Below are 23,187 nucleotides of genomic sequence, written 5' to 3' on the forward strand. Positions count from 1 at the left end.
AAATCACTAAGTTATGGCTGAAAATACTTCTTTATGTGTGTTTAAAACCAGTGTTTAATATATAAACTAAGCACAGGAAATAAAGTTGCATTACATAAAAGTTCACACAACTAGACCTTATAAGGAATGCCTCCTACCACTTACAAATATGATGACTATAATTTTTTGAGCCAAAGGAGAGCATTCCAAGGGGAATGCATTCCATTAAAGACCCCAGAATAATCCTACTGATCTCATCCACTGGCCTTGATGTCATAGAATCATAGTCAATGTCAGTGAGACTGGGTCCCAAACACTAGCGTCGAGAGAAGAAAAAAAAATTAGAGTATGCGTGTGTTCATACTTGGCCTGGTTCCATAGATTAGAGAGGCTCTCAGAAACACATAAATTAAAATATAAGACACAAATAAATGCTAAAACACAAGAATCAGGGAAACTACACATTCGAATGGGATATCAAATTTGGGGGTGGGGGGTAGACAATGAAGTATTAAAGCCCTCAAATTATAATATAATTCCATGCATTACTCTAGATGAGGTGCAAATTTAGCTCTGCATTCTCTAGTGCCCAAAATGAAGAGGGAAAGTGATGAGTGACATTCAACATAGCACCACGAGTGATCTTGGAAGTCCACATCACAGAGGTAGCCCTTGCCGAGGAATGCTTCCCTTGTCCAAGAAGACTGAGAAACTCCAGATTCCAGAGAGACAGGTGGAAAGGAGTTTTATTTTACCTTGAGTGAACTGACCTCTTCTTGCTGTCTCTAAATCACATTATAAAGGTGACAACCTATTCTGCCCCTCGCAATTCTGTCCCAAGGCTCTAGATGGGTTCATCCATTCAACAGACATTTAGTGATGGCTCACTCTGTGCCAGGCGCTGTCCAGGTGTGACGGGCACTGTGATGGGATGCCCAGGACTGCTTCAGGCATGAAAGGCTCTCCTTTGGCCCTGAGAGTGCTGTTGGCATCCAGAAGGGAGACAGCTCACATCTGTGGGCCAGTCACTGTGAGGATATCAAGGCCCACTCCCCTTATCTCAGCTTGGGACAATCTGAGGGGACACCTTGGCTTCAGAACGTCCCACAGAGTTGTCCAGGGGCTCCGTGGAGGCATCCCAGCTCAACTCTGCTTTTCCCTTCTATAGGTTCCAATCTCAAGAACCCTTCCTAATAAACCGCAGGCACACTACCTGCATCTCAGAGCAAACCAGAAGTTCAGAAAGCAGAGCTACACCTGGTTACCTGCTTCGTTTCCAGGAAGTCACCACAGAAGAGAGGAGGGAGGGAGGATGCTCCAGAAGCCTGGGTGGTCCAGCTTCCACGGACCTCTCTCCCCCATTTTCCCCCCTGCTGGGGGTGCAGGGTGCTTGGCTTCCACCCTCCTCTTGCTCTCATTATCAAAAAAACTAATCTGGGGGCTAAGTTTTCCTCCACTTAAAATGAGAGAAATGAACGAAAGGATTTGTGAGCTCTATAATTAACGATTCTTTGAACATTTAAAAACATATCATGTTCTTTTAAATCTCAACCACTTATTTCAGAGAGTGCCAATTTATGCAAGTGCAAACTAAGGGACATCACAATATACTACTTATGTTTTCAATACGCTATATTTTAGTAAATACATTTACGTCACCATCATTGAAGAGCATTCAATGAGCGCCTGCCAGATGCATCGCACAGTACTTGAAAAATCAGCAATTGTTGAGATGTTGACATGTTTAAATTTGGCTGATATTACATGAGAATGCATAACTCAGATTGGGAATTACACTCATGCTACATGGCTGCTGTTTCTTCTTCTTCCTCTTCTTTTTCTCCTTTCAAGCTGCCAGATGGTGTGGATCAAATTATTCTAGAAGGCAGAGAGCCTGGATTTCTGCAGATAAGCATGGCAGTCGGTGCTGACTGCTGCCTCCACCGGCCACTCACGGTGGTGTAATCTGCTCCCACCGCATCCCCTTGGCCATCCATGCTGCTCAGGTGGGAGGGTGGTTCCAGCAACATTTTTAAGTGCACTTAGAGAATTTCTGGAATAAAACTTTTGCTTTATCTCTTTCATTTATTTTCTCAAAATCTTAGAAATATAAAATTTATTTTTATTTTAAAAAATGAACAGGACTACTCAGATACAGTAGAATATAGTGATTAAAAGTTTGAAGAGTCAGATAGAAAAAGACGATACCCAAACTTTATTGAGCATTTTCTATCTATTAATGTGTCTAGTCCTCACAACAACGTCTCCATTTCACAGAGGAAGAAACTGAGACCCAGAGAGGAAGGATCACCTGCCTCCAGTCACCCAGCTAAAAAGAGGAGAGCCCAGATTTTAACCTGGGCAGTTCAGGTTACAGAGACCATGCTCTGGACTTCTTTCTTCTACTGATAATGTGGTCAATCAACAGCTCTGTGACTCAGAATCCCCATTTGAAAAAAAAAAAACAAAAAACCAGGGATCAGAACATGATCTCCACTATAGGTTGTGAAGTGATAAAAGGACACAGGGAAGACACCTGGCTCTCTGCCAGGCAAAGGGTAAATGCTGCAAATACATTTGTCTTTATTATATCTCAAGGGGGTGCTGTCATGGGAAATGCACATATCCCTTCAATATATTACTGAATCTGACTTGGAAACCTCTCTTTCATGGAGTTCAGAACTTTCTTTCTCAGAAACGCTTAACCAACAAGGATTCTAACTAACTAGATGAGTATGAGGGGTGACGTTGTGTGTACATGTGCACCTGCGCCTCTGGGATGTGTTCATTCACCTATGATTCCACAGCCTGGGGTGTTCCCCGGTTATGTCAGCCTCCAACGTACAGAAGAAAGAAAAATGCTTTGAGCAGTGACCAAACCAGAGCAGAAACATTTGGCTCCACCTTTCCAGCACTGAGTTCCTACTCTGATCCCTTGCCGATGAGAAGATATAAATTGGTATGGGCTTTATGAAGAATAATTTGCCAATGTCTATCAAAACTTTAAATGCACATGCCCCATGGCCCAACAGTTCCACTGGAAGAAATTACATCAAATGTAAGATAGTCACTTCAGCAACATTTATAAACATGGAAGATTGAAAATGACCTAGATGTCCACACATCATGGTATATCTGTACAATGAAATACAATGCTGCCAATAAGAGAATGAGATAGCTCCCTATGTAATAAGGGACAAGTAACAAGGCATATAATTAAGTGAAAACGCAAGGTGAAGAATACTACCATCCATGTAAAAAAGTAGATATATGCACACGTCTTCATATGTGTGTATGTGTGTGTGTGTGTTCATGTGTACATATGTACTCAGACATACATATAGTCTTGGTCTATTCAGACTGCTATAACAAACATTACCATAGACTGGGTGGCTTATAAGCAACAGAAATTTATTTCTCACAGTCCGGAGGCTGGAAGTCCAAAATCAGGGTGAGGGGCTGGTGAGAGCCTTCCTCCCGCCTGCCGACTTCTTGTCTCCTCACATGGTAGGAAGAAGCCAAGAGAGTCCTCTAGGGTCCCTTTTATAAAGGCACTAACCTTTATGTGGGCTCCACCCTCATGACCTGATCACCTTCCAAAGACTCCATCTCCTAATAACATCACACTGGGGATTAGATTTCAACAAACGAATTTGGGGAGGGACACAAATATTCAGTCTGTATAAGGTAATATATACATGTACATATATGTGTGTATATATGCATATTGTACATGTATGTAATAAATATAGTATACAATATGTGTACAAGATATAATGTAATATATGTATGTAATATAATATATACATATACATACATGTAATGTGCACAATAAGTAATACATAATACATATTATATATGTATATATTACATTACCTATGTATATTACACATGTTTATGTGTATATATATTTATAGCTGTCTTAATTTGCATTCCTCCAGAATCAAACTTTTAAGAGAAGAATATAAGTGTATGTCAGTGTTTGTGATCCCAAGAAACTCCAACAGGAAGCAGAGAAGTAAGGCAAGGAAGTAAGGAAGACAGGCAGGAGAGGAAAGATAGTCAATTAAGGGCACTATCAAGAGTTACTGCTGAAGGCCAGGAGTGCAGTCCTGCTGGGGAAGTCTGGAAAAGAGCGTGAACTTCACCTCACAGTTATCTCACCCACGGGGCCAGGAGACTGGGCTATTTATCCAACTTTCTGTCTGTCTTTGGTTGTGGGCTAATTCCAGGGCGTTCACTCTCTCGTTCAAACTTGCCAAAGGTGCTCCCAGGGCCAGAACAAATAGCCCTATGAGGGAAGATTCAGGGTTCACAGAGAGCGGCCTTTGGGGTGTCGAGGGGAGGGGAGGGAGGACACTAGCAGGGCACTGACAGGGTCTGTTCCAATATGCCCAGAGGGGTCTCCCAGAGGGAGACGCATGAGATGCAGAAGGAACTGAGGTTAGTGGTGGGGAAGACAGAGGGGCACTAAGAGACTGGAGGAGACAGGCACTTTCAGCAGGGACCCTCCTGCACTTTCTGAATTTTGTGATGTGTGTATATCACCCTTTCTCAAGGTAAACAAAATTATATCCAGCAATTAAACCCAGCCCCTGCAGAGAAGACTGAGAGGCTAACAAACATGTCTCTAGAGCACCTGGGCTCTGGTGACATCCCGCGGTGGACAGTTCTGTCCTGCCGTTACAGGATACTCAGCTGAATACTTGCCCACATGCACAGTAGCACACACTGCCTGAGCTGTGACCATCAGAAGTGCCTCCCAGCACTGCCAAGTGTCTGTCCCGTGGAGGCAAAGTCGCCCCCTCTCCCTGTCGAGAACCACTGCTTTAGAGAACTGGTGAGGTTGGATTCTCTCTAGTGAACACAGGGTGTTCCCAAGTGACATCTCTGTGTAAAGCTCGTGTTTGGGGAGGGACGTCAACCACCTATAAAAGGAATGGATGGAGCTGTTACGTCCTCCCTCCCGCCCTTCCCTATGGTTCCCCCTCCACACACACCCCATCCCTTATCTCCCACACACGTTTTTCACAGAACCACACAGGACACTGCGGGTCAGGAGATCCTGCTGACACAGACACCACATAAGTGTTTCCAGAAGCTGTGCCGAATTGAATGAAGGCGGAGCCTCCAGTGAAAGCCTATTCAGGCACTGAGCTCCCTCCTCTCCTGTCCTTCCCTCCCGCTGCTCCCCTCTCCATCCTGTCTGTCCTCAGGAGCACTTCTCACCCTCTGCAGTGATCTCGTTCATTTCACTTACTTGTTTATTACCTGTCTGCTCCCGCTAGAAGGGGGCTCCACGAAAATGACGATCATTCCAGTCCTGTTCTCATGGTCTCTCCAACATCATGAACAGTGCTTGCAACAGAAGAGGTGTCAATAGATGCTTATCAATGAAATGATCGAGTGACTGGATGAATGAAACTTCCAGAGTGCTGGAGAAGGAGGAGGGAAAGTGCAAATGATGATAAGGGAAAAAGAAGAGAGACAAGGCAGGAAGCAGGGCGGGAGATGCCATGGAAACCACCAGGCAGAGCTTACATGGCTCAAAACTGGAATGAGATGAAACCTCTTCCCTGGAAAAGAGCTGGGATATCTTCCCACCGACTCCTCCCTACCTTCTGCCAGTCGCCTCCCAGAAGCTGGAGCTGGACTGCAATTTGAAGGGTGTAACATCATCAGAGGGTGATGACATCTCTGAAATGAAGTGATTTTAGATGAGTTCGGATGGCTCTGTGCCCCGTTTTCCAGGTCTGTGCATCATGTGCCACTGCTGCAAACAGGCAGTGGGAATAAAAGGAGTCTTTGTTTCAGCTTTTCCTGAGACTGTGAGCATAATTGCCACTGTCTGAATTGTTGTTCAGCAACACTTATTCTCCCTCCCACCGTGGGCGCAATGTATGTCTCTGCTCTGTCGATTTGGTCTTGGCTTCATAACTTTTTCTGGCTAATGGAATGCTAGTCACAACATGACCAGGGGCCTTAAATGCACCAGGCTGTTTGGCTTAGTTCTTAAGAGCATCTCCTGCGTGGCCACTGCCTTTTCACCTGGGCCCCAGGATGAACATACATGGAGTCAACCTGAACTTGACTCCCTGCCTGTCCCACAGAACACACAGCCTGAAGCAGAGTCTCCCACTGAGACCCAAATCGCAGTCAATCCACAGACGTGGCAGCATGAGAATAAATCCTGGTTGTAAGCCACTTGTAAGCCAACATGAGTGTGGGGTGGTTTGCTAAGCAGCATTACGATGGCAATAGATGGCTGATTCAACAGTAATTAGTAGGGGAGAGGGTATAGCTCAGGGGTAGAGCACATGCGTAGCATGCACGAGGTCCTGGGCTCAATCCCCAGTACCTCCATTTAAAAAATAAATAAGTAAGCCTAATTATATAAACCCCTCCAAAAAAAAAAAAAAGAAGTAGCAATGAGCAATACCTGGTCCAAAGACAGGCCTGAGTTTTAATAATGCCTCTTTCCCTCCTAGCTCTACGGCCTTGGGCAAGTTAACTTCTGCACCTCAGTTTTCTCATTTATTAAACAGAAGTAATAATAGCATTATTTTCAACACTGTTGTAAGGATTAAATGAGATAATCTATACAGAGTGCTTCGTATCATACTTGGCCCAGAATAAATACTCTAGAAGTCAGAGGTCACAAATCAGAAGCGTGTTTTCAAATAATTCAGTTCGTTGTCTCTATTGGGATCCATTCCCAACTGCCAACTGGGAAATTACATGTAAAAAAGTAATCTAGACCTACATCTTCTTTTGAAAAATCAGACATGGCAACACTAAGCCAGCATTCCTACATGGCAACAAAGGTTAGAGCTAGGGGTGGTATATCACTGTGTGAATAACAGAAAATCTGACCACCATGGTTTAAACAAGTAAGGGGTTAGTTTTTCTCATGCAGCAAGATGTCTAGGAGTCAGAAGTCCAGGGCTGGGACTGGCTGAGCGATACCATCAGGACCCTGGGCCCTTCTGTCCTGCTGCTCTGCCATCTTCAGCATGTGATGTTTGGTCCTCATAATCTCAAGATGGCTGCTACATATCCAGCCACAGCATCTGTGTTTCAGATAAGAAAAGAAGGTGGAGGACAGAAAAGGAAAAAGGACAAAATCTCTCCTAGTGAGTCTTTGTCCTTTCATATGAGAGAAGACTTCCCGGGGACTTCCGCTAATATCTTAAAGCTTAGAAGTGAGTGGTATCAGACATACCGTGCTGCAGGCTTGCCTGGGAAATGGAACATTTCACTACTGCCTCTACTGCTAAGAGAGAAGGCAGTTGGAAATGAGTACTAAAGCTCAAGCTAGAGCATCTCCGTTCAGAGCAGACCCTTCCCAGTCTGGTTTATTATTTTCCTGCCTTCCATGGCCCCTGAATCTGTATTTGTGTTTGCAACTCCTGCCATATATGGTTTTCATTATTCTCAGCCAAGTCAGGGCATAGGTTTTGGAGTACGTTCTGGCCTAGGCCTTTATAAGCTCACAGCAGGACTGAACTTCCAAGGTCCTCCCCTCCCCAGCTACTTTGCCCCATTCTTCATCTTTAGCTTTTCATCTGGGGCAGGAGCAATATACAATATGCTCAAAGAAGCAAGGGGAAGTTTCTGGCCCAGCTCTTAAAAGCGTCTCTGACCGTACTGGCCATATTCTTGCTGTGGCCTTGGCTGCAACCGAGAAAATATTCTTTCCCCTCAACTCCATTTGTCCTATTTTCCCTTTTGATGGACTTTGATAGCTTCATACCATTTTTCAAGGCAGGCTATTGAAGTTCCAGGAGGTGACCTCTATTTACTACAATAAAATTAGTGATTTATAGAAAGTCAGAATTCTGCAATCCCCCAAACTCTCCTTTTATCCCTAACTACTATGTCAACAAAGCACCCAGCATCCAGTATGGTTCAAAGGTCTGAATTGTGTAGCAAAATAAATCATTTTTAAAATCCCAACAGTAATGTATGGTCGGAGCATTCCTAACTTGAATTGAGTAAGGGGAAAGAGAGCAGATGCAGCCAAGCTTGGCTGTAGTATATTACTCAAGTTGATGTGGGGCCGGGGAGATTGGATATTTAATGTCAATGATACCGTGAAAGGGGATGAAAAAATTCCAAGTTCCACTGGAAAATAGGAAGGTAAAATTTAGGTCCCACAAGCCCTGGCCTATTTTTTCTCTCCTTCTCCTCCCCCACTGTCATTCCCCTTGGTTTCTTACCTTCCTCCTTCTCACTCTCCCTCCCTTCCTGCCTGGTGGGCTATTTCTGTGTCCACTGTTGAATGTCTAGCAAGTTTTTCACTAGGACCCTGATTTCGGTTCAGTGTTGACATTGACATTGACCAGAATTCTGGTCCCAAACTTGCTTATTCAGATGCACATGATGTTGTGCTTTGCATCACAATGTTCCAACCTCAATCTCTGGAGTGTGCAGAGTTGCCCAGAGCCCAGGCAGTGTTCGCTTCATTGGGGCAAATTTGGACACTCAAGGTGGTGCCCACCCTGGGAGGCTCAGGAATCGTGGGGAGAAAAGGTGTGTCTGCAGGTCGTGGAGTAAGCTTGAGGGGTCTGGCTGACCGGGGAGATCTACTCACTTCAGTTCAAAAATTTTGTTTTGAGCTGCTACTTTATTCCAACACAGTGTGAGGACCTGGGGATACAAAGATCCAAAAGACATGATTCTGCTCTCAAGAAGCCCACTGCCTAGAGGGGGTGGCTGACCCTCAGTGAAACGACTTACTCCTCTAGAGAAGGTCTAAATCCCCTAGTGCAGGGCTATCACACCTTAATGTGCTCACGGATCCCCTGGATTCTTGGGAAAATCTTGATTTGCATTAAATGGATCTAGGAAGGGCCTGAGACGCTGCCCGTCTAACAGGCTGATGCCCACATTGCTGGTCCCAGTAAGGTCCTATGTCAGGGTGTCAGCCCCAGACAGGAAGCCTGGAGGGGCACCAGCTGAGAAAAGCCCCAGGGAGCAATTAGAGGTTGCCTCCTCTGTGCTTCAGAAGCGTGTGGCTTCAGGAGTGTAAACAGACCTTTCCCAGGCATAGTCCATCCCACTAAGCCCATCCCTCTGTGTTGCCACAAAGGAAGGAAGCATTTTTCGACCATGGGCTGTGTGATGGGGCAGTTTCAGGAGGCAAATATTTGAAAAAGAGGCAGCAAACCACTGTTTAGGGTGGAGGGGGAGGAAGTGCACTTGTGTTCTTCTTGAGACAGCCTGCATTTCTCTCCTTTCTGTCTTCATCGGAAAGAGGAGTTTTTTAGCACACGGCAAATTCCGTAGCTCCCACATCCCCTCCCCACATAAAGGTTACTGTACTTGTCAGCATTCGTGTGCACCCCGCAGACAGTACCTGTGCTTAGTGCTTGCTGTGACAATCTTGAGCTGAAAACCCATGGAGGTCGTACTCTGCTTTTTGCTTTTTAAATCCTGAAACTTGGCTCTAGGATCTATTTTGTACTCCTGAATCTCAACTTAGGAAACTTTTTCTTCTACTTTCTTACAAAGGATTGTGTCAGGGGCACACAATGTGGAAAACCATTAGGAGATCAGTGTGTTTTCAGGCCATGAGACTCCAGATGTGTGCTACTGTATCAGCTATCTATTGCCACGGCTACCACTGTGTAACAAATAACCACAAGTCATCAGAAGCAATCTACTCATTTTTCATGCATCTGTTGGTCAGCTGGGAGGTGCTGCTGATCTGGTCTGGGCCCCTTTGCATATCTGGAGGGCATCAGTTGTCCTGACTGGACAATGGGGGTGACTGGGCTCTGCTCCATGTATCCTATCTTCCAACAAGCTCTCCCAGGCCTGTTTTCACAGCAGTTGTGAAGGGTGCGAGAATTCAGGAAGAGACATGCAAGTGATTTTTTTCAAGCCTGTGTCTGCATTATGTCTGCTGAAATCCTGTCAAAGAAAGTCACATGACAGGTCCAGAATCAGAGCAGGAGGGGGCTCTGCAGGGTTACATGGGGTGGGCATGGATACAGGCAAAGGAGAAAATCTGGGACTAAGAAAGCAATCTACCTAGCACAGCCTTCACATGTAACAGAATAACTTTACAGTTCAGGGTTAAGCTGATCCAAGCAACATCTTTGCAGACAGTAAACATCTTCCCTTCTCTGCTCTGGGAAAGACAGAACAGCTGCAGAAAGTCCAGGGAAAACAAAGGCATCTGAGAGCAGGGAGAGCAACCAAGTATTTACTGACAATGCTCTATTCATAATCCACATTTAATTCAAACTCAAAAAGATGTATTGACAATCTGCCAGGTTTTAATACCCCCACCTTTAAGTGGCATCTCTGCAGCAGCAGAAATATCAAGCTTTATGTCTTTTTGAGAAACTAGGGCTTGGGCTCACGAGGTAAACAAAAGGTAATGAAACAGCAAATGGCAGGGTGTCAAGTTGTTGGAAGGTGTCTAGCGGGGTGCCACGGGGACACGGTTTCATTTTGGTCTCATTTAACATCTTCATTAATGATCTGGAAGAGGGAGTAAACAGCACATTAATTATAATCACAAGTGATGCTAAATTGGGATTTGTTGCCTGCACCAAATGAAGGGGCTCTGAAAGACTGGGTAGGAGATGGATCCAGCTTGGAAGAGGCGAATGACACCTCGGAAAACATCAGAGCACGTGGTAAGGGAGGGAGCAAGTCAGTTAGAAGCAATGAGGTTAAAAAGCAAGGAAGCTGCCTGAAATCTTTTCAGGGATAACCTAGGGTATTCACATGAAAGTTTACGCCAAGGAGGTGGCATCAAGAAATTAGAAACAAGCAAGCTGGAGCAGGAGAGGGGAGAAACACAACGTAAGTTGGATCATAAACTAGGGAGTAGGAATGCTTGAAATTTTCCCCTTCAGAGCTTCCTTCTCCTGCTGGAATATTAGCTCCCAAGGGTGGGATTTGTGTTGATTTGTTTTCTGCTGTATCTCCAACACCTGGAATTATGCCTGAGACACAGAAGTCACTTAATAAATATGAGTTAAATGAAATGAATGAATGAAGAATTGAGTGTTAACTCTTGAAGAAAGAATCAAAAGAGGATTTGTCTCCATAAGGTACAAACCAGTCAAAGATGGGTTGAACAGAAAAACAAACAAACAAAACAAACCCTGGGGATTGGGAGGAAATGAACAAAGTGAAAAATCGATGAAGGTCCCCGGAGAGCAGAAACCCTCTTGGTTTTACCACAGTGCAAATTGTAGTCGCAGTAGTATTAGCAGTACTAGTGGTTTTAAGTATCTGTCACTATTCCAAGTGCTTTGTGTGCATTATCTCATTGAGTCATCACAGCAAAACTCTGAGGTATGTTCTGTCATTGCCCTCATTTTATATGTGAGGTATAGAAAGACTAAGTAACTTTTCCAAGGTCCCATAGTGAGAGGGGGTGGGATTTAAATCAGTGCAACAGTATACCATGTTTCTTACTACTGTATTACTCTGCCTGCCACACTGGCTTAAGGAAAAGGAGGGAGGTGGAAGGGAGAGAGAGACAGAGGGCTAAGGGGAGGGGGGAGGGAGAGGAAGAAAACCAAAAGGAAAGGTAATAGACTCAAAATAGGGCAGATGACTCTGCCCCACCTCCCATGAGACAACCAAGCTCAGTGTGAGCATAAGATTGAGGATTTAATGCAGCTCTTCTCCCTGGTAAGTGTTTCATGGTCTTTGCCCTAAATATCACTACAGTATTTAAAGATAAAATTTTTTTGTGGTATGAAATGCCCTTTAATTCTAAACTGAGTACTTCATCTGGTGCTCAACTGAAGAAATCATCTGTAGTTTTTCTTTGTTTTCTTCTCTATTCTTCTGTTTTCTCATCTTTCTTTTATAAAAGTAAAAAGCCTGGAAATTTATGTTTTGCATGTGGACTCACTATTTTTCTGTACATTATTTATTATTTTCTGCACTTTACTGCATGTCTCTGTCACTTGTACATATCAGGAATTGACAACGAAAAACCACACATACTGTATTTGATAGGTGATTTAAGGAATTTTTAAGCATAATTATTTATAGGAATTGGGTTTTGTCCTACACTTTGAGCTTAAAACAAAACCCCATTGTCCTGGGCTTCTCTTCCTTTGAAATCACTCTGCATTGCTTAATGTTTTTGCTCATGGTTCTAATTTTTAAATGATTGTCTTTGTTTTGTCGGATATTTGTTATGTGAATACTTGAAGGTCATAAATTTGTCTTCTGTAATCACCAGCATCTATACAGGCAGCATGGTCTGAAGTGGGACAGATTAAAGCTAAGGCAGAGACAAGCTGTGATTAAAGAGAAAATTCTGGAAACAGCAAGAAACTGGGTCCAGCCTCCAGGGGACTCACAGGTGCTTTGGTTCTGAAATTTTGTCCTCTGCTTCTAGAATTTTCTTCTCTAAGTTACTCTTTTTTTTTCTTTTTGGCTGTTCAATCTGAGTTTCTGTCTCTTAAAACCAGACGATTCCTTAATAATGCGATGACGTTAGGGTCTGCCTAATTTTAAAAGTCTATGTCTTGATTCTGAGATTCTAATGCTAGCATTGATTGACAGGGGTCAATTTAGGAGTGTTTTGGGGGACAACAGGAAACCATTGTTCCAGGTAGTTCTCATGCTGTGCTCATCTAGAAAGAACTAAGAATTTCCTTTAGCGAAAATAATGTCAGCAGAGAGGTATTCCTAAGGCTGATCTAAGTTGGTGTAAAAAGTTGCTCTCTCCAAATAAAGATGACAAGAGAAAAGCATTTTCCAAAGCGTGTTCCTGTTAGAATAGGATGACATATAATTTACTCTCAAAATTGGGTTACACTTTGGGGTGTGAAAGTAGATGCCTTTAGCAATTATTCAAGGACAGTAGGTACAAAACAGGGCTGTATACCTTATGTAAAATATATCTCAACAGTGGAAGTTCCTTGACCCCCAAAGTTTGGGAAGTCTGCATACTATATAGTTTCTTACTGAGAATCACAATACCTAATCTATTAAAAGCTCTGAGTCTTAGGAGATGAAAAACTTATACTCAGAGAACTATAAAACATTGATTAAGGAAATTAAAGCTGATTTAAAGAAATGGAAAGATATTCCATGCTCTTGGATTGGAAGAATTGATATTGTTAAAATGGTCACACTATCCAGAACAATCTACAGATTTAATGCAATCCCTATCAAATTAGCCAGGACATTTTTCACAGAACTGGAACAAGTAATATTAAAATTTATATGGAATCACAGAAGACCCAGAATTGCCAAAGTAATACTGAGGAAAAAAAACAAAGCTGGAAGCATAACCCTCCCAGACTTCAGACAACACTACAAAGTTACAGTAATCAAAAGAGCATGGAATTGGCACACAAACAGACATATGGATCAATGGAACAGAACAGAGAGCTCAGAAATAAACCCACACACCTATGGTCAATTAATCTTCAACAAAAGTGGCAAGAATATACAATGGAGAAAAGGCAGTCTCTTTGGCAAGTGGTGTTGGGAAAGCTGGACAGCTGCATGCAAATTAATGAAATTTGAACACTCCCTCAAACTGTGCACAAAAATTAACTGAAAATGGCTTAAAGACATAAACATAAGACAAGATACCATAAACCTCCTAGAAGAGAACATACGGAAAACATTCTCTAACATAAATCATAACAATGTTCTCCCAGGGCAGTCTACTGAGGCAATAGAAATAAAGGAAAAAATAAACAAAGGGGACTTAATTAAGCTTATAAGCTTTTGTACAGCAAAGGAAACCATAAATAAAATGAAAAGACAACCTATGGAATGGGAGAAAATATTTGCAACTGACAAATGCTTAATTTCCAGAATATACAAACAGCTCATACAACTCAATAACAAAAACAAACAAACAAACAAACAAACAACCCAATCCGAAAGTGGGCAGAAGACCTAAACAAATATTTCTCCAATGAAGACATACAAATTGCCAATAGGCACATGAAAAAATGCTCAGTATCACTAATTATCAGAGAAATGCAAATCAAAACTGCAATGAGGTATCACCTCACACCAGTTGGAATTGTCATCATTAAAAAATTCACAAACAATAAATGCTGGAGATGGTGTGGAGAAAAGGGAACCCTCTTACACTATTGGTGGAAATGTAGTTTGGTGCAGCCTTTATGGAAAACAGTATGGAGACTCCTCAAAAGACTAAAAATAGACTTACTATATATGATCCAGCAATCTCACTCTTGGGTATATATCCAGAGGGAACCTTAATTCAAAAAGATACATGCACCCCAATGTTCATAGCAGCACTATTTACAATGGCCAAGACATGGAAACAACCTAAATGTCCATTGACAGATGACTGCATAAAGAAGTTGTGGTATATTTATACAATGGAATAGTACTCAGCCATAAAAAATCATGCCATTTGCAGCAACATGGATGGAACTGGAGAATGTCATTCTAAGTGAAGTAAGCCAGAAAGCGGAAGAAAAACAGCATATGAAATCACTTATATGTGGAATCTTAAAAAAAAAAAAAGGACACAAGTGAACTTATTTACAAAAGAAGAGACAGACCCACAGACATAGAAAACAAACCTACGGTTACCAGAGAGAAAATGGGTGGGGAGGGATAAGTTCGGAGTTTGGGATTTGCAGATACAAACTACTACGTATAAAGTAAACAACAACATCTCAGTGTATAGCACAAGGAACTATATTCAATACCTTTTTAATGGCCTATATTGAAAATGAATATGAAAAGGAATATAGAAGTATAAATGAATCACTATGTGTATACCAGTAATTAACAAAACATTGTAAGTCAACTATACTTCAATTTAAAAAAAAAAAAACCCTCTGAGTCCTATAGTAAAGAAACTCACTGAATGTCATCTAAACCAGCATTTCCCAGCTGACTCAATCATGGACTCTCTATTTTCAATAATAATTTCTACCATTCTAGGAACTCAGTGTTTCAAAGAACACAATTCAGAAAATGTTGACCTTGAACATGCCTTATTCAGTTATAGCGTAACCTGCTATCTGCATAAGTGACCTGAATCTAAAGGCCACCAAAACAAAAATATCTTCCTGCCAAGCTCCCACTTTCCTGAAATTTCTACCATTATTTCTTCCTTTAAGGACCTTTTAAAGAATATGCACGTTGTAATGGGGTTAGGCATTATGTCATCTGGAAAGAATGACTCATTATCTAGCTAAACATTAGTGATAATTAATTTATCTAAATAGCCACTTACCACCCATAGATTCTAAGTGAGAACAGGTCCCCAAGAATTGTCTTCATGGGAGGAATGGGAAAAAGGAGGTTTGGATTGGGAGACACTGGCTGGCCTGCGTAGTATTTTAGTGGAGGATTTGGTATTAATACAGTTTCCAAAATTTATTCCACCAAACTTTACTTCTCTTCACGGGCTCCCCCACATCCCTAGATTTAAAACATGTTGCCTCCCAAATGAACTGAACTTACTAAGAAGTAGCGTTTGGAACTTTATTGTCACTTTTTTCCCCCGCCCTTTACTTGCCTACTTCTGAGAATGCTCCTTCCCATCTTCAACCATGAGGCTCTAGAAAGGGCTTCTCTAATCTAAAATCCCACCCGTCTGGACCTACTGACTAGTCTAGGGGTGAGCCTCTGGACCAAGCTAAGCCAAGCAGAGAGCTTCCTGGGATTATTGACATTTGGATCAGAGTGCACACATCTCAGTCCTCCTTGTGCTACCAAAGCTGTTGGATGTGGGCCTGGGAGCTGCCAGCAGCCAGTTTCCAATCACATGGAGAAAGCTGGTCTCAGACCAGAGTTTCTCAACTACTATAGACATCTTTGATCAGATAATCCTTTGTTTCAGGGGGGGCTGCTCTGTGTATTGTAGAATGTATAGTAGCATCCTTGGCCTTTACCCACCAGATGCCAGCAGCATCTTCCTCTAGATGTTGCCAAATGTCCCACGGTGGGGGGCAGTAAAGTCTCTTTCCATCATTGGTTGAGAACCGCTGATCTAGAGAATGAAGCCCACAATCAGAGAAGAGCACAGGTGAGAGTTAGAGAAATGAGAGAACGTCCCGGTGACATTTAAGGCACTGGTCCCAGCTGTCCCTGAGGCTCAGCACACCCCAGTTCTTCCTGTGGATTGATTTCATGAGCTAATTAATTCCACTTTTTTTTTCTCCTAAGCTGGCTCAAGTTGAATTTCTCTAGCTGCACACAAGGGTGCTGTGTTCATCTATAATTTCCATTTGGATTTTTGACAAACTGAAAATAGCTCACTTCCTTGCTCTCCTCTTCCTGGCCCCCCTCCACACCCCAACCAGGTCCATGATTACATTCAAAGACCCCAAGAGTCAGGGCTCCCCTCCCCTGTCCTAGATGAGAGATCTGATGCATGAATGAGGAAGAGGTAGTAAAAGTGAGCCCAGAGCTGGATCTGTGTGGAGGCAACTAAAACCTTCCTCCACTTTCCTCAGCAAGCAGCAGAACTGGGTTTGCCAAAAGACGGTTTTTTTTTAGAGGGATGAGGGTGAGGGGAGAAGGGAAAGTATTTTTTTTCTTCAATAGTGGGAATAAGCAAGGCAAAAAATAGAAATAGAAAGCTGATATCTCAGTGTCATAGGAAGCCTTTCCCTGGGGCTGTCACAGGCCACAGAGAATTTGGCACCAAAGCTAATGACCACGCCTGCTGGGCCTGAGGAAAGGCTGTGGCCTGTCCTGCCAGCTCAGAGCCACTAAGACTGTGCCCTCTGAGCCCTGGGCCTCTTCACTATGACCCCTACACCTGCTCTAGGACTGAGCTCACTGACCCCACGCCCCAAAGAGCACAGGCCGATGCGAGGTAGAGCTTTCACAGGCTCAGATCACCCCAGCTTTGAAGCTGAGAGCAGAGAGCCAGGAAAGGAGCAGGACTGGTATTCAGGTGGGACCCACCAGGATAGATAGCCACAAGGTTGTTAAAAATGTTGGAACGCTTCCACATTGGTAGGTAAATTGATGCTACCCTGAGCCAACTGGGCAAACGTTTCCCAGTCCAGTCTCTCCCTTGGAACTTAATGCTCCAGGAACTAAAGGGTTAATGCCACGCAGCAGGTGGCCCCAGGACCTAGCTTCTAAGCAAGCCTGCTTCTATTCTGATTGATTAGTTCTGGTGCCTTCCTGGTTGTTATATATTTTAATATCACAACTAGAAGAGAAAACAATTCTGGAGAAAAGGGATGGGAGGATAGAAAAGTCTTCATTTATTTCCAAATTCTGCTTCAGAATGATTCTGCATTGTTGCTTATTCTTTACAAATGCATTTATTCTGAAAGCATTTCGGACTTGCACGTGAAGATGAAGCAGCCTGGCTCCTGCTGAAGACCCTTGCAGTCCAGCAGGGGACAGAAGACACGCGCAGTAGGTAGAGAGCGCACAGGTGATGGAGAAGGCGCTTCAGTGAAAGGCTGTGAAACTCAGCTGACGGTACCTCCATTTCCCCTGGAGGCTGCGCCGGCTTTCTGCGGTTTCCTGGCAGTTGGGATGATCGGCAGTGGGCATCCGCGCTCTTTTTCGCCCTTGCCGACGCGCGTACATTGGCAAGTCCGGTGGTAGGAATTCGGCTTACCTCCTGCCACGAAGGAAGCGCACCCAACATCCTGGCCATGTCCAGGCTTTGCTGCCACCCACTAAGCCACCAAGGCCACGTGTTTGTCATGGGGCTGATGCCATCAAAAGGAGCTAAATTTAAACGGAGAGGGGTTCCGTAGTAGCTATTTCCTTGCATTACTTTTACTCTTTCTAATTTAGACATGGCAAAGTAGAGAAGCATCCTGCTGAATTCAACTTACGCTTGGGTCAAAGAGAAACAAACCAACCACTTTAAAACTTCTCCTGTTGAGAAGACAAAGAAAAGGGCTGTGGATAATGGTGAGCGGAGTTCATTCGGTCAAAATATAAGACAGACCACAAAATGACCCCTTCAATAAATATCCTCTCCCCTTCTTCCTGAATCTGTTTGTCCTTCCACAATATCACCCCATCCCGCTGCCACCCCAGGCCCATTAAAGCAGGATCCTCGGCTCATGCAACAGTCAACTATTAACTGATAAGGCTTAACAACTCCCAGTAGGTATTTGCATTTTAATAGGAAATTACTGAAGACCAAAAAGCTTTCAGAATCCAAAAGAACAAAGCACAGAATTAGAGGCTGTGAGGTGGATATTTGGGAGAGCAGGAAATTGTCCAGATTATTCTCAAGTTTAGCATGTTTATTTTACCCCCTTCACAAGGGACTCCTATTGTCGAACCCTCTTCCTGTGTTCTCCCCTCCCAACCCCAATTCCACTCCATCTCTAAAAACACATTAGCAGCCAACAGCTGGTAGGGTTCTGAGAGAGAGAACCTCTCTTATTTAGGGGAAATTCTGATGAGCCATTCTGGTTATGGAAGGCTAGCACTTGGAGTCTGGTCTGCTTGGACTGGAGACAGTAATCCCATTGGGAGGAGTGAATCACCTGGCTTAGGAAAATACAAAAGGAGGGTGGCTGGGTTGGAGGCTATCCTCTAAAAACGAGGAAGTAAGAAAGAAGAGATGTAAAAAGGGAACAAAGGGAGAAGATGGGGTTGGACCATATTTTATATGGAAGACTGTCCAGTAAGGAATTCATGGTACAAGAAAGGCCAACGGACTTTAGCATAGGGAGGTTTAATGTTTAATTCTAAGTTGGGGTGTGTATGCATGTATGTGCACTCACATGTGCATGTGCTATATTGAGTTAACACAGCCCCAATAACTTCAAAATCCCCGTAAAGTTTTGTGATGCCTGTATCAATGCGGGGTTTTAGGGACGTGCATGCACTTGAGTAAGCAATACTAGTGCAACAGCAGGTAAACCTGAACACAACACGGCTTCATTTCTCTGGCCACAGTGAGGACAGGGCTTTTGAAATACATGGCTCCCAATGTCAAGGACGTTCATGATGTTAAGAATGACATCAGTTGGGCAGTGTGGAAAAGGAACAGCATACCCCTCGAAAGAGAACATAGACTGGAGATTGAGAATCAAATGGAAGCATGAAATAGTACGATTTGTTGGGAGGGATGCCGATTCACAAAAGTTAAATGGGAATCTGATCTGCTTTAAATCTTTAAAGTCATGGTGACTGCAGTCTGAGAGAATCAGGGACTTCTAGATCGTTGACATTTAGTCACTCTGAGATAGGGTGCTTACCTGCCCCTCCCCCAGGGCTACTTCCAATATGTGCCTGTTTCAAATATTCTGGCCATCCTATGTGTGGGTATAGAAAGAATAAATTAATTTTCCAGGAAAAATGGGAAGCCAAGTTCCATCATTTCTGCTCTTAGACACAAGGCCACAAAAAAGCACAGACAGAAAGCTATTGGGCACAAAGCGCTCATAGCAGCGGTGTCCCTAAGCGGTGATGCGGGGCCATTTCCAGTAACAGGACACAGGACGCACCCTAGCACCACCCACTGGGGAACTCTGCTTTTGGGCCAGGTTGCAAGTGAAAAGAGACTCTTCCCACCAAAGATGGTTAAAATCCTGCGCATGTGATTTCAGACAGTGTTTGGGAAACAGCAACTAGACCAGAGAGAGAGTGAGACGTGCATGATTAGCACCCCTAAAGGTGTAGCCTCGCTATAAACATTAGCGCAAAAACTATGCAGGACTTCAAAGGGATCTGCTTGGCTGCAGAAACCATGGCTAACCCAGGCTGGCTTGAGAGGAATCATGGCCAACAGAGGGCTTAGAATAGAAAAGGAGTCACAGGCCCAAGAACTTAGACCAGAAATTTACCAAAAAAAAAAGACAGGAGAGAAGCCAAGCCTCCCTAGAGATAATACATAAAGGGGATTTTGAACACTGTGCATGCAAATGCCAAGAATTATATGCAAATAGCAATAAGGGCACAGGAGTGGCTGTGCTCGGATCCATTTTCATCCTTCCCCAGTTCTGCTCCACATCCCACAAGATGTGTGTGTTAAGAGAGTGAGAGATGGGCTGACTCTGGCAAGCTGCATTTCCCAAGGTGCCCTGTGTTCAGCCATGGGGAGGCAGTCATGGGAGATGGAGCCAGAGGAAGGGAGAAGCAGGGACTTCACTTTACTGGACATTCCTCCAGCAGTGGCTGTGTCTGAGCTGCTAGCTCCTGCCAGACAGGTTTGTGGTGGTTCCTGCGTCCACCAGGTGACCCAAGCCCCTGGGCTCCAGCAACAGTGCCTTCTCTCTTTGTCTCTCCAGCTCAGAGGTGGCAGTGGCTTTCTGCCATTGCAAACCTTTGGGTCGCTTCAATCTCCTGAACTCTCTCTCTTCTCAACTCTTCCATCACCCATGTAACCAATTCCCCACATTAAACTCCCTCTGTTTTAATACCCAGAAGGTTTCCACTGTCCTAGCTGGAACCCAGTCAACATAGCCCTGAAATGGGAAAATCACCGTGCAGAACACTAGGGGGACGAGATGTTGTGGATATAACCATGGAGAAGTGGGGCACAGACAGAGGACCTCAACCCACAGGTTAAGGACCCAGCCCATCCTGGAGAGAGGGTACTGCAAGGTGATACTGGAAGGCTGATTATGCGTAAGCACATATTTAGTAAAGTGTTCAAACACAGGTTTCATTCCAGTGTGGGGATTCAGTTATTCTCTTCCAATCTTTTTGTAATCTTAATGAATGTATGTAGGTGCTATGAGATCCAAGTTGTGTGTGTGTGTGTGTGTGCACGCATGCAAGTTTTTGTTTGGAAATCATTCTAAACGCAGAAAAGTGGCAAGCATAGTAGTACAAAGAACACCCATGAGCCCTATCCCCAGACTGATCTAGTGCTAGCATTTTACCCATATGCATATAATTTACGTCCTCCCTCTCATGTATAAAACATATGTTATTATTTTAATTATAAAACCATACTATATAATTATATAATACTTCTTCTCAACATTTGAGAGTAGGTTGCCTACATCATGGCCTGTTACCCCTAATTACTTCAGTGTGTATTTCCTAACAATTGGGATATTCTTCTAAATAATCATACCACAGTTATCAACTTCAGTGGATTTAACTCTGATAAAATACTTTTATCTAATGTATTTAGCGTATTCCAATTCATAATTGACCCAATAATGTCAACTGACCTAATACTCTTCTTTATAGCATTTCCCCCACCCAGTTCAGCCTTTCTTTGTATTTTATGACATTGACATTTTGAAGACTATAGTAGTTCTCTCTCTCTCTCCCTCTCTCGCTCTCTCTTTGCCCCTCAATGGAACCTTCCTCATTTGGGCTTGGTCTGATATTTTCTCATGGGTATACTCAGGTGAGGCATTCTCAGTCAGGATACATCACTGATGCCATGTGTCCATCTCAATGAATGACATCTGGAAGCACACACCATCCCCCTGCCCCACATGGGTGATACCAGTTTTTATCGTCTAGTCGAGGTGTTGTCCTGTTTCTACACTGTGTAGTTACTGTTCTTTCCCTCTCAACTGATGCCCAATCTCTAGAGAGACACCAAAGACCGTGCAAATCTCCTGTTCCTTATGAAAATTGCCTCCTAGATTTATAATCCATCAATGATTCTTGCCTAAGCCAATCTTTATTATGATAGTAATAAAATGGCAATTTCCAACTTCAGCAACCCCTGCCCATTTACTGGTGGGGACCTCAGCATTTTGCTATAAGCAAGAGCCATCCTTTCTCCCTTGTTTGTTTATCTACTTATTATTACAATGGATTCATCAATTTCTATTTTTTCAATCCTTATAACTCACTGTTTTCCTTAATTATTTGGTATTCAAATTATACCAGATTTTGCTGGTGGGAACCCTTTCAAGCAGGGCCCTCATGACATGGACTCATCGTTTTTTAAGCACTTCCTTACTCTCTAGTATTCATCAGATGTTTGAGGCTCATCTTGTACTCGCCCAGGGCAGGGATTTGTGTGTGTGCTGTTCATTGGTATCTCTAGTATCTAGAATCATGCCTGATCATAATAGGTGCTCAATAAATATAAGTTGACTGTATGAATAATTCCTTAATAAAATAAAACCTCTTCAGGTACTAAGATAGATACCTGTGCTGGGCAAAAGCAGCTCCTATCTATTTAGAAGTTCAAAACCTAAATGTTAAAGTTAAGATTTTGATGGTCAAAAGCCTGTGAAAATGTTTAAACCCTGTAACCTACTAATTCTATTTCCAGAAATCATTCCTAAAAGGAATAATCTGAAATTAACATAAAATGTGATTACACAATGATGTAAATATAGTATTATTTGCACAAAGAAAATTTAGACATACTGTCCAGAGCTTGGGGAACAATTAAGTAAACCTATGCCCCATTCACATGCTGTACTATAGGGCAGCCATTAAAAGTAGATTTCTGGAAATTTATGAATAATATTATAAAATGCTTTTGCTTTTATATTAGTGGAAAAGAAAAATCCCAAACTGAATATATAGTATACATGAAACATATTACAAGAACACTCAAAAGAAAATATAGGAAAAAATGTAGTAGGACTTGCCTCTGTGTGTAGGATTATGTATTTTTCTTCCTTCTTTTTATTTTCTTTTGCATTTCCAATTTTTCTGCAATGTGCCTGCATTTCTTTTATAACTAGAAAAGTTAATTTTTTGAGAAGGAAAAAAAAGTTAATGTGCCTAATGAGTAACTTAGAAAGCAGTACCTGACATGTTTGCTTTACATGTTACAAAATCAGTCCCTTGTTCTGAAAAGCACTTCTGGACAAACAAAACAGACTAGCTGAGAAAAGCTTCAAGACCTTGTCATATGAGATCCTCTACCCAGAACAGTGCACTAGGCTCCCCCCTATCTGTCAATATCTTGTCCATTCTTCAAGATGTCTTCGTTTGATTTCTTGCAAAAGTGGCTAAGACAAAGGCTTGGATGCAGGTGGCTTCCTTGAAAGAGGACAGTGATAAGGTGTGTGTTAATGAGCGGGCTACTACTGAGAGTAACCTGGGCTCAGTCTCTGGGGGGGGGTCATCTGAGGAACTCTGTAAAATGTGCCACAGAATTAGTCCACCCAGGTTGGGGAAGCTGGGGTATTGATTTCTCAGCTCCTATCCCACATTGGTTGAGGGTTGCCCCGGTGGGGCATTACCTCTGACACTTGCAGGGTGCCCTGCAAGTAGACAGAACAAACTTTGATGACCCTGGAAAAAGCCTTAAGCAGAGGAGCAGAGAGCCCCTTGAAGTGAGAAGCTGGC

General features: G+C 43.1%; 1 long non-coding RNA gene across 3 annotated transcripts in view; it reads right to left on the reverse strand.

Annotated features, from left to right (window-relative positions):
• Nucleotides 1-3,369: 3,369 nt before the first annotated feature.
• The window catches only part of LOC140687804 (uncharacterized), a 57,816-nt gene continuing 37,998 nt past the window's right edge, over nt 3,370-23,187 (reverse strand). The window contains exons 3-6 of one of the 3 annotated variants that reach the window (XR_012062408.1): nt 15,868-15,961; nt 5,598-5,676; nt 5,251-5,414; nt 3,370-4,907 (exon numbers count right to left, since the gene is read on the reverse strand). This is a non-coding gene — a long non-coding RNA (uncharacterized lncRNA). Of the gene's footprint in view, nt 4,908-5,239; nt 5,415-5,597; nt 5,677-15,867; nt 15,962-23,187 lie in introns of all 3 variants that reach the window. The other 2 variants (XR_012062398.1, XR_012062405.1) reach the window with 2 other exon arrangements.

This window comes from Vicugna pacos, chromosome 2, assembly GCF_048564905.1.
Source record: "Vicugna pacos chromosome 2, VicPac4, whole genome shotgun sequence".
Classification (NCBI taxonomy): Eukaryota; Metazoa; Chordata; class Mammalia; order Artiodactyla; family Camelidae; genus Vicugna; species Vicugna pacos.